A 16,707-nucleotide genomic window follows, 5' to 3' on the forward strand; every position below is an offset into this window, starting at 1 on the left:
ATATTGATGTGCGACGAACAGGTCAGAGCTCGCGTCCGTGGAACCCGCACGTAAGTGGGACGCTACACGTCCTCGAGGTGTTTAAAGGTGCTGCGACCTCTGTGAGCTCTGTTGGTTTCCACGCTCTGTATGTTCTCACAGTGCTTGAGACCTCCCTGCCAGCATCGTCAGTTTGCGTTTAGATGAGACGGCGTGGTGCGAATGGCTGGGTTTGCATCCAAGAAATCAGAGGGAGCATGATTTTTGTGATATTTTTTCTTGATAGATGTTCTTGATTTTCTCGCTCGTGACGTTCTATGATAAAGCCAAAACTTCTGGCCAGTAAGTAAGATCTCGTTCACTTGGTGTTTCCGCAGCCAACACACGGAGCTCTGCTAGTGAAAATTTCACCACCAACGTCTACTAAATTATTGTAGCCGCAAATATCTTCTCTATATTATCTTCTCTAAATCACTCAAGAAACAATGTGTGTGTGTGTGTGTGTGTGTGTGTGTGTGTGTGTGTGTGTGTGTGTCCGTTGCGTCGCCTGCAGGCCAAACGGTAAGGAATTTTTGAATGAAATTTTCACACGACTGAGGTGCGCCGGCTGCGCTTTTCTGAGTCGCGTCAAAATTTCGCATTTCGCAAGAATGAGCGCGTGCCGAACAACATTCCACAGGGTTAACACGGGTGACGCCAGTTTCAAGACGACCGGCCGACCCTTCGCTTCCCAAAGCCGTTCTCGGTAACCAACGGTCGCAACGACATGAAACTTGCACAGTCCGATAGCGCACGGAATGGGCCATCACAATTGGGTGTGTTTTTGGCGCCACGCCACATGTGGCACGTGCACACGTGTTGACAAGATGAAATCGGCCGTTTTTGACGCGGTTTTACGTTCACCGTCATATCTTGGCACGGGGAAAAGGTGGAGGCCTGCATTTTGTTTCTCAACATTCACAATTGAAGCGGCTACATTTTCAGCGTGCATCGCGAGGTTCTGCAACGCACCGTTGCCCTGAAAATTGTGATGCAATTTGCAACGGGTCGAGTTTTAAAAATTGAAGCCGAACACAAGCCGCTACGGTCAAAATTATGCGTGATCTAGCGTTGAAAACTACATCAGCGTGTCAGCCCATTCGTGGTGTCACTGATGCACCCTTTTGCTGATAACAGTTTAAAAAATGGAGCTCGCAAATGAGCCTAGACTAAGGCGTTACATGACGGTGCTTTCCGCCACGGCTCCCGACGTACACCCAAGGCGTTAAGGAATAAAATACCGGTTCGCGCGGCGGGCTTTCGACTTTGTTCATATCGCTAGCCTTCGATACCCTTCGCTCGGGTGGGGTGAGGGTCAATTTGACCCCCCTGAGATCTAGGGAACTAAGAAAGCTAGAGACATCAAATTTACAAGGTGTGTTGACCTGTACGTGAACTCACTTAGGTCAAAGATTTAGTTTCCTAGGTCATAACCTTTGGGTCAAAAAAGGTAAAAAAATTCAAGTTCCAGGCTGGTCTCCAAAGTGCCCCCATAACCTACATAACCGTTTCTAAGCAAAAGATGACATGGTCATTTAAGGTCAGTGACCTTTTTGACCTTTTGAAGGTCAAGATGACCAAAATCATACAAGATTGCTTTGAGTTTTGCATTTGACCAAGCGACAAAGATTACGCCAGGTAGTGTGTCCCTAAAATAATATGTTGACCTGTTTCATTCTAGGTCAATGACCTATTCTGACCTCTAAGAAGTCAATAGAACATTTATTATGCGGTTCCTGGTATCAATAAATTTGAAATAAGCACCAGAAACTATCCCATACAGCAAGCCCTAGAGTAACAGAACAGGTTGGTTTTGACCTTGGTGTGACCTACATACCCGACCTTAGGTCAATGTAATTTGCTCATTCCACTGTTGTTTTGCCTAAGAAAGCATCTCAGAGATGTTTGGATTCGTCTAACACTCCGCTGTTGGGTCAGATTGAAGGATTCCCTAGAAATTGCCTGCGCTGAAACCATGGCCTGACTGACCTGGCATAGGTCAGCGACGTTACAAGGCACATCTAAATTTTTGTTGTCAAGCGATCTGTTATTCAATTGTCTACAGCTATGTAAAATTTGGCCTGTCTATGCCGCGCCGTTCAGAAACCATTCTGGAAAAACCTTTGAGGGGTCTATTTGCCCCACCCCCACCCGAACGTGTGTTAAAGAGCGAACATTCTGGCATGCATTCACTCTGGCCGGCTGTAAGCTGGCCAGACCAGGCTGGCTGGTCCGCGGGAGCGGTCTGGGAGTCGGCGGCGCGCTGTGCGTGATGGTCGCCGTGTTCGCAGTGCGCGTACATGCGTGGACTTTGTTTTCAACATTTACAATCGACGCGGCTACACTTTCAGTCTCATCGCGAGTTTGTGCAGCGCAACATTGCGCTGCAAATTGCAGGACAAATTGCAAGATGCCAAGTATAAATGACTAGCTGCTGTAATTCGTTGCCTCCGGCCGATTATGCCATCTTGCACCAAAAGCTCGACAACGATGGGTCGCAGCGACATGGGAATGGAACAAAAAGGTGTACCATGCGAAATGGTACGGTCACGCATATCATGTCGCACGGGCTCACAGATGGATTTTACCCTCTTCCACGTGTTTTGTGCCACATTTCGGCACCTATGACACCAACACATCCGGGGTTGGCGCGCTTAGATAATGAATGGTAGGACCGAGATGATAATGTGTGGTGACACGTGCGACATGTGATGGCGCCCACGTGTTGAACTATGGTTTTGACACATTTTCGCTCTTTTGAGAGGCTTGCACTTTTTGTCATATCTCAGAAACTAGGGAAGCATGTATGTTGAGACTGGCATGCCTCGATAGGCAGTCTAACGACCAATTACTCAAATGTGTACGATCTGTGAAGATGCATTTTGCCAATTTCGTCCATTTTTACGCTTTGCGCGGGATTTCCGCTCTCATGGCACGTAGTAACACGAGACTAGCATGCTGCGATAGGCCATTGAACGGGGAATCCCTTGGTGTCACGAGTGTGGCATGGCACATCACACGTGTCGGGCACACGTGAGCCAGGTGATGGCTGTTGCTCTTTTCCACGGGTTTACACGATTTGTTCTACATCTCGGCACCCAGAGCATGGAGCGACTGGGTAGTAGCGTGCATTCATAACAAATCGAACAGACAAAGACGTTGCATGAATTGTCATGTTGCACGTCCTGCTTGTAACGCGTGCACGAGCCAGCAAGATAGATTAGGCCGTTACCGGCCATTTTTCACTCTTCAATACAATGCAATGCTGTTTAATACAACGGCAGTGTGCGCTGCCATCATTCAAAACGTTGACAGTTAATGGAAGGGGCAAAAATCTCCGGCCACGTCCCGCGATCAATCGCCGATCCCATGCAACGGGTTCGGCCGTGTTGTAGGGAGCGCAGGCGAAATGCGCTCTGTCGTGCAGGCAGCCGCCAGAGACCGCCAGCACCGCGCGCGACCTGCGGCCGAGTCTTTTTCACTCTTCACGCGATATCTCGGCAACCGGGGCACCTAGAACCGCGATTCCATGTGCAAAAGATGCATCATGAAAATTTTCAAAGTTTACATTAGGGCAGCGAAGCAAGCGCGCAAGCGCTTGTAACAACTGAAAGCGTATCTGATGACCGAGCAATGTGTCGAAAGTCTTCAAGACCATCTCTGATTGCGGATCATAAACCTCTCTGACATAAACGGAATCATTTCTGTGCGCATTGCGAGCTATGTTAGAAATTTCTCCATGCTGGCATGCGCATTGCTTAAAAACAGCAAATAACGAGTCCTTTGAAGGTACTTTCCCCTGTGATGAGCCAAGGTAGTCGATAATGGTGAAAATATTTACGGAAGCAGCCGTAACAAACGGCCTGGAGGTTAGCCGCGGCCTCTGTGACAGACCACCCTCAGCGTGCCGTGAGACGAAGAACGGGGCTGAGCATCAATTCGAAAGTCGTCAGCGATCTATTTTTTGGCAAATGCAATGAGATCAGAACTACGCAACACTTGCTCGTGTTATTTATGCAATGAGGTCCGATCTGTGTGGGACCAGCTCAAGCGAGACTACTGTGCGCTCTTCACTGTGCAATCACATTCTTGTTAGTTTCTGAGGCATGAGGCAAATGTCGATGTATTTTACGATGGTCGTCGTTGCACGCTCGGCGGCCGCCCCCGGCATTATTTGCAGTGGCCAACGCCGTTCGGTTTTACGAAAACTGCAACCCAAGCGATCTTTATCCTTGCTCCCTGAGATTACGGGCGTGTCATTGAGGCTTTATGACGCACTCAGCTGCTGGGGCTTCATATGGCGTCGCCAGCCTCTCGGCCTGGCGGGAAGGGCGGGCACCGGATGTGGTTTCGCAGACGCGCGGTGGTTAACGAAGGCGCGCTGACCACTGCACTATCAGCGTCCGCGCGCAGGATCAAACCTTTTGATGATATTTGTTTCACTAGTCAAAGCTGCAGAACAAAAAAATGGACGCTCTTAGGGAAACATGGGACGGCATTGTGCGTCTTACGCTCATTTTGACCCACTCAGTTCAACATTGATGAGACGTCTCTTTTCTTTCCGGTATTTCTTCCCTTGAGTACAACACTATGGAGCACATTGTTACCGGTCAAGAGCTTAAGGATTATTCTATCCCACCGCGTTGTGTTCTCCGGCCGTCATTCTGGCGACAAAGGACGCAATCTCCTGGTCGATCCGGAGACCCTCAGAGGGATACATCATATCACATTGGTACGCTCCCTGACGCGGAGGGGGGGGGGGCTCCTGGCCGCGCAGCCGACACCGTATCGACGCATGAACCGTCATTAACGTAACAAGATTCTAGCTCGCCGCCAATTGGCACGTGGACTGCAGTTGGGCTTAACGGACCCATGCTGGAATAGGGATGGAGGGCCCACCGTTTGGTACTGGGGCCCTGACTGGCACAGGACTCTTCTATTATCTCAGCTTGAGCATTCATCAAAAGGCTGGTATGTTTCCTTCAATTGGCAGAGCGTCCCGACTAACGCGAGAGGCCCTCTGCCATTCGGGCTCCCTTTCCCGTCCTTGCTGAGCAAATCTGCCCTGGCAGATTCGAGGCTCTTTGTTGATACAGAATGCCTGGGTACGCACTGTGGGCCCCTGAACGATACAGGAGCCCGATCACTAAACCACGGGCCCAGCCTCGCCTCTGCTTGGGAAATGAGCCCCCAGAGCTCCGACCAACACGGAGCCGACGGCTCGCTGTTCTTGATCTCCAGCCGAAATAGTGGAACGATTTTTCTCAGGGATCCCTATTGGTGCAAGAGATCATCTCACTGACTTTTGAGGTCACAGCCCTAAGGGTGGAGGTCATTTATGTGACCTACAGCCAGCCCTTTGAATCTCTCAGCCATCTCATCGGGCCCTTGATCTTTGGTCTCGAGAGACCCCCCAGCCCCTCTTCAGGTTCTCTCAAACACAGCTCCGACTCGGAGCCAGTTGCCGTCACAGGACCTCTTTTCGGCACCGTGGCCCTTAACCGACACAGGAGCCCATCATTGCGTCAGGGACCCTGAACACCGCGGACCCAGGTCTCGTCTCTGCTTGGAAAATGGGCCTCGAGAGCTCAGATGGACATGGAGCCGACTGTTCGGTATTCGTGGTCTCTAACTGACTTTGACACCCGCATTGTCGCAGGAACTCGTCAAACGGTGCAAGAGACCCTCTGATATTTCAAGCCACGACCCTACGGGCCGCGATTTATTATATGAACTACAGCCGGACCTTCGGGCCCTTATGTCCTCCAACTGGGCCTTCGATCGTCGCTTCCAGTGGGCCGCTAGGGCCCCTCTTCGGGCCTCATCGAACACTTCCCTTGGTGGGCTCGGGGCCATTGCAAGCACAGGGCCCTCTGTCAGGCGCTGTGGGCCCCTGGCAGATCCAAGGCCCAGACCAGTGTAAATCACTGGCCCTAGCTTTATAGCTAAATGGGAAGCGGATCCCCAAGCCCATACCAACACTGAGCCGAAACTATGTAGTATGGTGATACCTAACCGATATATGGGCCCATATCAGCCCAGGGGGTCCTCGATCGGCGCAAAGGGCCCTTTGACCATTATATGAAGGTCCGTCTTCGCAGGTCGCGGCCCCTGAACAAGACTCCCACCAGCCCTTTCTGCTCTTAGACCTTCCAAACGCGCACTTGATCGTCGGACCCTGTGGGCCGTTTAGGCTATTTGGACCTCCTCAAACACTGCCTCTAGTCAACTTGGGGCCCCTTGACAACACAGGGCGCTGGGTTAGGGTTAGGGGGTTAGGGGCTGCGGGGCTCCGAGCAATGCAAATCACTGGCTCCGGCTTTGTCCCCGCCTGGCAACTGGGCCCTTAAGCCCATGTCGCCACGGAGCCGATTATACGTTACTGGTGGTGCCTGACCAAAATATAGGCCCGCACCGACTCATTGGGCCCCTAATTAGTGTGTAGGGCCCTCTGGCTGGCATTGGATTGTACAGCCCTGCAGGTCGGCGCCCCTGAATGGGACCTCCAGCTGGTCTTTCATGCCCTTCGGGCCCTCAAGTCGGGCCCTGAATCATGGGTTCTGAGGGGCCTTTTGGGCCCCTCGGACCTTAATTGGGCAAGTGTGTCCCCTTAGGATCCCTGTGCTCCCTTGCCTGCGCTGCTGTTGTAATGGTAGCAACAGCAATATGATTGCGTGAGTGAACGACGCGGTGTTACATACAATTAACTGGGGTCAATCGCAGAGCTCTGCATCGCAGGTCCACAAAGGACAGCTCCCATGAGATCAATTTTGTGAAGCACAAGATTCCGTATGTTGTTGAGTGCATTTGCGCGGAACATTATAAACATAGATAAAACAGAAGTGATAGCCGTATTCCTCATAGGAAAAAACCCAGAGAATGGGGATATAGATGCGTTTATATTTCGGCAACGCTTTTATCGAAACGAATAGCAAAAGTGACTTAAAAAACGCCTGCCTATAATCCTACTTGGTTTTTCATGCTTTTTCACGCTTTTACAGGTTACCAGCATTCAGAGGTTTAAACAAGGAGCAATGGCCAGTCAATGCCACGATACAGGCGCATACTTAACTAAGCATTAGAATACGCGGAAGATGCGCGTGAATGCAAACGAATTCAGGTAAACAGGCATCACGCATCACGCTTCATTCTAACATGCAAGCGAGTTCAAGTAAACAGGTGTCACACATCACGCATCAATTATGCATGCAAGCGATTTCAATTGAACAGGCATCGCACATCTCGCGTCAGGCATCGCTTACACATGTAAATGATTTTAAATTGGCACGCACCACACGTCAAGGCACATGTGGCGTTCGCATAAGCGGCCATGATGAATCCTGTAAGTAAAGATTTGGTCGCCTATTTTTTACCAGGAGATATTCACTTATTTTCCTGTCTGGGCGGTCCTGTGCTCTGAAGATGACCTTGGGCTCTAAAAGGGACGTAAGGTCCATGCCTCCCTGAATTTCAGTCTGAGCGTGCCTTGCCAAAAAAAGGGTCATCGAAAGAGTTATTCCCCGTCCTGTTTTTAGCTCCTCGCAGGTGTTCATTATATCTCAGACGAATTGGGCGCATGGACTCCCCGACATAGATAATGTCCCTGCTATTTTTTCACGCAGTTTACACTTAACTTCGTAAACCACGTGCTTTGCATACAAGCCCCTTGAAATCCAGACTTGCATAAACAGCGTATATTTCCACTCGGGGCTCTTAGGTTTCGAGATAAAACATTGCGCCAGATACTTTTTTTTAGCTTTTTGTCGTTCTTCCAAGCTATGCGGACGCGCAGTTTTGATTTTACAAGGATATGTTGGATTTGGTGCTCATCCATGTAAGGTAGTTTTTAGAATCCGTCGTCAGATAGGACGTGCTCCCGCCCCTACCACCCATCCCCCACGCGCTCTAGATTTTTTTATTTGTTCTAACATCCTGCCTAAAAGTCGCCGAGAATATTCCTTGCCCAACAGCAATCCCGCATTTTGTTTGTCTATTTTTCCTTTTCACTTCTTGGTGAGTTGTTTAGAGCCCTATGGAACATGCCTCGAATTATATTGTGCTTACTGGAAATTTGATGCGCAGATCGCAGTGCATAATTTTACAGAGCTGGTGAGCTTGATAAAGAGCTCCATTTTTGGCGTTGCGTGGTTGTTTCTTCTTTCACCATCACTAGTGTATCCCAATATGGGACCTCCTCTCCACCCTGCGCATGCTCCATCGTGAAGGCTAAAATTGAATGCTGTTTGTCCATGACCTCTAAAAATTATAACGACTCTAAAAGCGACATATTGGGCGCAAAATGACCACTGCAGTCGACGCGCCCGAAAACTCCAATGAACAACAACAACTAAAAGCGACATACCCCATGCGCCTTTTAGAACTTCTGTCTGTGCGTCCATACTCCAGCATTAACATCGATATATCTAGCAAAGAAAGTTGGTTTTAATGGGCTGGCGGCCAGGGCCTTCGTTTCGAATTGGTCTGAAAATAGTATCGCCAGAGGAGGGATGCATGGGTATGCCCCTTTTATGCCCCTTTTATTATACCCTTTTTAGAGCTCCAAGTCACCTACAGAGCAGAGGAGCACCCAGACAGGAAAATAAGTGAATCTGTTCTTATAAAAGTCGGCGCCCAAACCTTAACGTACAGGGCTCATCATGGCCGATTGTGCAAACATGAGATGTGCCTTGATGTGTGATGCGTGCTAGCTTAAAATCGTTTACATGTAAACGGGATGTCTAACGCGCGACGCGCGATGCCTGTTTAATTGTAATCGTTTGCATGTATGATTGATGCGTGATGTATGACGCCTGTTTACTTGAACTCGCTAGGATGTCAGAATGAAGCGCAATGCGTGATGCCTGTTTACCTGAATTCATTGGCATGTACTCCTATTTTTCGCGTGTTCTAATTCTGATTAACATATGCACTGTATCGTGGTAATGGCTGGCAATCGCTTTTTGTTTCGTCCCGAGAATGTTGGTACCTGCCCAAGCTGTGGCTCGCTGTTTCAAAAAAAGAACCTGGAAATCGAGCAGAATCATAGGCAGGCAATTTAGAATTCACTTCTGCTATTCGTTTCGATAAAGGCATGTTGCCGAAATATCAACACATCTACATTTGCAATTCCCTGTTTTCTTTAAGAGGAATAAGGCTATTGCCAATGTCTTGGCACAATACTTCAATTAAAGAAATAGCGCGCGAGCTCTTTCAGTCAAAAACTTGGCGCGCTGCAAAGCGATGCCAACTAATAGTCATGTGCAAATGCATGCATTTGTTATGATTGCATGAAAAATTGATCGGGAGTAGGCAAATGCTTAGCTTATTTTACGCATGTGATATCGGTATTGAGCTAATTTGGCAACGCCAATTTTGCTTTTAAAGATGCGTTTCCACATTTGTATGGGGTTCTGAGCTAAAATAGTCATCTTGAAGATCATTCGATGCAGCTGACGGCCCTACCCTTTTTAAGACCTAAAACCCGTCTAGCTTCTGGGCTATACGCGCGCGAAGATGTGAAGAATATTGCGGGGAAACTATTTCAAGGTCACCTTGACATTCATGCTGCCAAAATAATGTCGTTCAAACCCTGCCATTCCATTAGCAGTGCGGTGATCAAGACCAACGAAAATATGATTGTCGGTTCGCTCATATCTGGCGTTCGTGAGCCCCATTTCCAGATGTAACAGCTGTCAATTGGCTCTCAATGAATGTTGTGCAAGGCACGATGACGTAATCAGCAAAGACGTATTGAAGGATATGTGCACTAAACATAGAAATTATGTTGTCTGGAGCAGTCTTTCCACTTGAAAGTATACCGATAGTTGTAAGTGAGCTTGTTTCATTATATCTGATGCTTTCTGCAATGTTTTCAAAGGTGGAAAATTCCATTCAAGAATTGTTACATTTATTAGGATCCAAAACCTTTGGACACAGTTCTTACCTGCACGATGGAATCGATAAAAACGGCAGATGTTGAATTACTAAGGTGTCAAGTCCATAGAACGATGCAAGTTAGCTGCAGATTCCAGAGACGGGAACTTTTCCGAATTTCTTTTCTCTTTTTTTTGTTTGCTTGCGTCTGTTCCAGGCAAATGCGGATCGTCAATCGAGTGAGCCGCGCTTCATTGTGTTATGCCCTGGAACCTGGCGCCCCCCCCCCCCCCCATCACAAGAAACCTTCGATTTCGGTCACGTTTTGAAATCATTACGCTTTAATTGGAATACCTTATTCTGCCGTAATGACCCGTCTGATTAAGACCACTTTTTCCTGAGATGATCCACGTTTAATTTCTTATGTTGAACTTGTTTGACGGCAAGACAATTCGTAATGAATTTCCAAAAAATCAAATAAATTGAAGTGGGACCTGAATGGCATCAACAAGTAAACAACGGATGCTGCTCATCTGACAATACCTTGTTCGCACCTTCCTATCATAAAATAACAGCCAGCGGCGTTACTGGTTTCTCTTGGGTTTTCCAGAGATGTTGAGTGGTCTGTGGATTGAACGCCACGCTGGCGTGTAAAGAACAGGGTCAAAAACTTACATTGAGATGGCCACACCTTGTTCGCCTGTGGAAGTTCATCCTTTCTTAAAAATCCATCCAGGAAAGTTTATATAAAATATTTTTAAGCATATCGCTCACCGCCCTGGAAAAAAACACCGACGCCTGGCGTTGCAGTCTCCATGAGACGCGCGGCTGCGTTGCTTTCCAACGCTCCATGAAAACCATAAGTTCACGTTTAGAAGGCATCTCGGGCTGCGGGTTTCACCTGTGTGGTTTTCATATCAATACTTGGGATTACCACCTACAGTGCCGCAAGCTCGTGGCGCAATGGCATGTTCTCTCTTGCTCGTGCTTCTATAGCCACTAATTTCGTTTCGAGAATGAATTACGAAATAGCCCATGTGCAATGTTCTGGCCAGGATGTGTGGGGCATCCAGGAGGAGGAGGTCTGACCGGAACATCTGGGGACGGCGATGCAAGAGCCCTCACTGATGCAAAAGAACCCCTCACTGGCGCAGGGAGTACAACAGGTGGTATCGAAACATTAATTCAGCTTATCGGCCTCTGGTTGAAACGGCCCGGAGAGCCCTCGTTCGGGCCTGGGGCTTCTCACTGATACAGGGCCTTTCCACTGTCTCCTTGTGAATGCGAACCCTCGCGTCGTCATTTCTCACATCCCCTTTCATTGTCGAGATAGTCTCGACCAGCGCAACAATCCGCTTCACATTCGGAATCCTATTCCTGTTCCTTTTCAGGAAATAAGCCCCTGGCCAACCTGGGGCTTATTGCCGACACAGGGTCCCTTATTAGGCATTGTGGACTGTGACCAGGACAAGGGGTCTTTCACCGTTTCAGGGGCCCGATCAACACAATAGGCCTTCTGATTGACGCTTGCAGGCCCCGGCCTTGCCCTTCATTGGGAAAGGGTTTCCCTAAGGCCCCGACCGACGCGGAACTGATTGCTTGATATTAGTAGTCCCAGTCAGCTGACTGAAATAGAAGCTCTCACTGTCCGAGGGGCCTCCGATCGGTACGAGAGATACTCTGGCATTTGAAGGCGCCACCTTCGGGCTGCGGTCTCTTCATATGGCCTCGGGCCTGCGGTTCGGATCCTCCCAGTCGGGTCCTTAATCGTCAGCTCCAAGGGGCCCTAAGGACCACTCGAGACCCTCGGGATCCTTGCGACCCTCACGACCCTTGGGGCCAAAGGGGAGCGGTCGCGTGCCCACATGCTCCCTCTACGTGCGACCCTTAATGTGACGCCTTTTGGTCCCTCGTGATATCTTAAGGCCATTTCGGGTGAACCCTGGAATTTGCCGTCTTTTTAAAGTGATGGTTTGGAGCCAGCCCCATGTGGTTGGGCCCCCCCCCCCCCCATATTTGAGCGGCTTTTGAGAATGAAGGGATATGGACCCGAAATGAGCATTTTGGTGCCCCATTCACTGTGAGCTTGTGGAATGGTGCCCCTTCACCCCTCTCGGCCCAACGGCGGAGGGAAGGAGGGGGGGGGGGGGGTATGGCTTCATGCTCCGTCCTCTGGATCAGCCACTAATTTCAATGGCGCCGTCAGCATTCCTAAATGGTTGCGGGGCGGGCCGGAGCTACGTAAGAACAGTTCACGCTGATTTTTATATTTTTCTAAGAGGCCATCTCTGGTGGGTAGAAGGAAAAAATCGGATATAAAGGGACGGAGGGTGTCCATCCAGGGCCCCATACCGTTGAATGCGTTTATGATTCGTTTGCTAAACAAGTTTTACTTTTTTAATCAACCGGACGAAGCGCACCGCACATACGTTATGAAACACTTTGGCAATGTTCGTCAGGTCTGCATGATCACGTGAATCTTTTGTTACCATCGAATATCTGAGTATCATCTTGATCATCTTTAAGTATTTGGCGCATTTAGATCAGCATTGGCTCAAATGATATTGTATCTGCCATTTCCACATAAACTTTTCATATTGCAGCTACACATCAGTCACCTGTTTGCTTCACAGATGTGGGTCATGACCGAAAACTGATATACCTACGCATTTGGCTCACCGCAGAAGCTCGTGCGCCTCTTTTATATTGCGTCATTAACACGCACCCGGGTGGCCGGTTGGATACCATTCGTTCAGGTGGGAGGTCATTTTGACTCCACCGGATATCTCAGGAATTAAGAGAGCCAGAGACACCACATTCGTACGGTGCGTTGACCTTACGTAAGCTCACTTCGCAACTTTGAGATTCCTAGGTCACGATCTTCGGGTCAAATAAGGTCAACCAACGTCAAATTCTAGGTTGGTCTCCAGAGTGCCTGTAGATCCTAGATAACTGTTCCAAGCAAAAGATCACATGCTCACTTAAGGCCAGTGACCTTGTTTTACCTTTTTAGGGTCATGGTGACCAAAATCATACAAGACTGCTTCGAGTTTTGAATTTGAATGGGCGACAAAGATTACGTTAGGCATTATGTTCCTAAACACAAAATGATGACCACAGCCATTTTAGGTCAGTGACCTGTGCAGACATTTAATAAATCTATTAAAAATATACAGTGCGGTTCCTGTTATCAATAAATTCGAAATGAGCGCCAGAAATTACCCCACACAGCAAGCCCTAGAGCAACAAAACGGATTGGATTTGACGTGGGTCACTGTAATTTGTTCATTTAGTTGTTGCATTGCCCTAAGAAAGTATCTCATAGATGTATGGGTTCGTCTAATACTCCGCTGTTGCACCAGATTGAACGGTTCCCTTAAAATTGGCTTCGCTGAAACTATGGTCTGATTTTGACCTGCCATAGGTCCGCGGCCTTAAAAGGAAAATTTGAATTGTCTAGACCAAACGATCAGCTATCCAGTAATCTGCATCTATGCAAAATGTGAGGCTCTGTTCACAACCCTGCCCTTCGTAATACCTAAGCCCCTCAAGTTTCACATCCGCGAAAACGGGGAAAAGGATATCGAGGATTTTACGGTCACCTTGAAATTCATGACGTCATAATAACGTCATTCAAATCCTGCCATTCTATAAGCCATACGGCGATCAAGGCCGAGAAAAATATAATTGTCGAGGCATTCATGTTCGGCGTTCGTGGGGGCGATTTCAAAATATAACGGCCGTCCATTGGCTCTCAATCAGTGTTGTGCAAGGTACAATGACGTAATCAAACCATGACGTGTTAAGGAGCATGTTTGCTGAATAGAGAATGGTGCTGTCTAGAGCAGTGTTTTCCGCTAAAAAGGTATACCAATAGGTATAATTAAGTTTGTTTCATCATAACTGATGCTTGCATTTGATATCTCCAAATGTGAAGCACGCCTTTAACAAGCATACTTTTGATATCACTCGACTTCTTCAGGGATGTGGCTGCCTGCTGAGCCATTATGTGCGGTGATAGCCAGTGCGGCGATAACGAAAATGTGGTGAAGTCAGGCCAAATACCACTCGCAGTGGGAGAACGGTCACCCTCTTAGCTCTATTCAGGACACGAATTATGACTTTAGACGGGGCTCGTGCCTGTAGCCGGCACCGTTAATATATGAAGGTCCATTTTTTCCAGCTGTCGGGTCTCGGCCGACAAGACCCCGAGTGCGTCCCGGCTCCGGCGTGTGAGGGAGGCTGGCCGGTGCCCAGCCTCAGCGTTCCAGTTGGCAACACACCTGGCGGTCCAGCTCATTCCTATGCTCCCCTACTGACCCACTTCTAAAGGACCCGCCCCAGAAACGTCCTGGACCCGGAGCAGACAGAGGCAGGGCGTCGCGGGTAACGGTCCGGGATGATTGGTGAAGACGTCGGAATCACGACGGGCAGCACGATAAGGTGGAGGCTGGAAATGGATCGATGGGGCATGGCTGGAGTGGTTTCTGTCGGTTTATTTCTCCCGTACCACGCTATGCTGAAGCCATAAAGCGAAACATATTTGGGCACAGGTTGGAGGATGGCGTGCGGAATGCGTTATCTCGTGACGTTTTCTGTGGTAGCGCTTGCTGGTTATCTGGCGACGTTTTCTGTAGCAGCACTTCCTGGTTTTCCGATGACGTTTTCTTTGCGCAAACTCGCTGGTCGGCTACACTGACGTGAGATAATGTCATAGGGGTTTCTTCGTTCCAGTGACATAGTGGAAGGGTTTCCCCGGCAAAAGAGCGGTCGCTGCTTAAAGTCAGATAGCAGAATGCCTGCCTGGACCCGTTGTGCCTGTGCCTCAATGCCTGGACCCGTTCATGCAAAGGAGAAAACCTGCAGCGCAACAAAGTATGTCTCACTTAGATATTAGCAAGTCTGCGTTTTCTGTTTAGGTCATTTGTTCGTTAATTATGTAATACGGTTTTCTGATGAGCAAAACCCATGCATATATTATCGCATCAGTGAGATCTGCGCAAGAAGCGCCCCTGAGGACACGTGGATTAGGGCGTATCGAAGGGAATAGATCGACGTGAAAGGGTGATTAAAGCTTGCACCTTCTCCTAAAGATATGCACTTTGCCAAGAGATCACCATAAAGCACGTTTACTATCTCCGCTGAGTGCGATGGCTGACTATAAACTATGTAACCTGGCACCGTTTGTAGGGCTAATCTACAAGACATTTGATTGAGGTCGGTATAATGAGCGGTGTCACGGGTTACGTACGGTCCATGGTTCTTCTAAGAACGCATCCGCCGGGCGCCTGCCGTGGTCGAGCGATATTGAGCACTGTGTCTAGCACCATGGGTGTAGGAACAGGAGGGGGGGGGGGCAGGTGGGCCATGACCCCCCCCCCCCACTTTTCAAGGTGGGGGGGGGAGGGCAGCAGTGTTAACTCCCCCCCCCCACTTTTGAGATTAAGGTTGTGTTTAGCTTACTTTTGCATCACATTTAAATATACATGCAGATTTACCGAGTTAACCAGCCATCTCCCTCAAGATGCATCATCTTTTTCGTCTGCTTATTGACCATCGCTCAGTATCGCAGCCACAGGCCAACGCCACGCGGCCTACGGAGACTGCAACGCCGGACGTCCAGGCTGTTGCTATGACTTGCGAGTGCCTATATTCAAAACCATATTGCATAGTTTGTTATCAGTAATTAATTCTGACTGAATCTTGAACATTTTAGGACGAGCAGGGATTAGCTATGTTAATAGAAGCTTAGGACCCCACTTTATCTACAATCTACGTTCAGAGACTCCTCAATATCTCTGAAGACAGTAGAAAGACACGGAACTGGAGCCTGTGTGACAATTATTGGACCACATTTGGCGGTCAGGGATGTTCTTGCGTCAATGAGGGTTCTTGTGCCGATCCGGGGTCAACTGCGTGGGTCAGAAGGCCTCCCGTGGCGTGGGTCAGAAGGCCATCTCCCGTGTGACGGAGGGGAACAATGTGATATGATACATCGTTCCAATGGCCACCGGATCGACCAGGAGATCTCGCCCCGTGTCGCTGGAAGACAGCCAGAAGACTCTTCGCGATGGGACGGCGTGGCCCTTCGGCTCTTGACCGGAACCGGTAATGTGCCCTTGGTGTTCTACTCGAGGGGTCCCTTGCCCGGAAGGAAATAAGGGTCCTCATTATTGTTGAGTAGAGTTGAAGTCTCATAATTGCTGAATAGAGTAGGTCGAAATATTTTTTTTATACGAACAAGGCCATCCCATGTTTTCCTAAGAACGCTCATTTTTCAGAATAGATTAGTGAAAAAGTGTGAAAAAGGTTTGAACATGCCCGCCCGCAACCTCGAGAGCAAGGACAGCGATGGTCTGGGATGCAGCTTCGGTAAAACCGAATGTCTTCGGTCACTGCAAGTGCCATCAGATGGCGGGCGCCGTGTTAGTCTGCCTTCTGGACAAACTAACAGTTACGGAAACACGAAAAATAGAGAATCTACATTTACCCTTCCAATGCCACCACCAGATTCCGGTACCACTTCGCAATGCTTTAAGGGCCAATCCGGTCTTATCATCAGTCTAGAAATCGCACACGTGAAATATACACCCAGACTGCCTTGTAGATGTAAGATTTGATGTCCTAAGGCGTTCAAAGGTACTCCTTTCAGAGGCGTCATCATTTGCTGCCACCCGTTGGCCACAACTCAATATTAGCTGTGGAACCGACGGTGCGCGGCCTACGGAGACTGCAACGCCTGGATTGGGTTTTTTTAAACGAACAGTTGCGAGTACGCATGCCCAAAATTATGTCACGTGGCTTTTATTACTAACC

The sequence above is a fragment of the Pollicipes pollicipes genome, unplaced genomic scaffold (genome assembly GCF_011947565.3).
Source record: "Pollicipes pollicipes isolate AB1234 unplaced genomic scaffold, Ppol_2.1 Scaffold_6138;HRSCAF=7277_pilon_pilon_pilon, whole genome shotgun sequence".
NCBI lineage: Eukaryota > Metazoa > Arthropoda > Thecostraca > Pollicipedomorpha > Pollicipedidae > Pollicipes > Pollicipes pollicipes.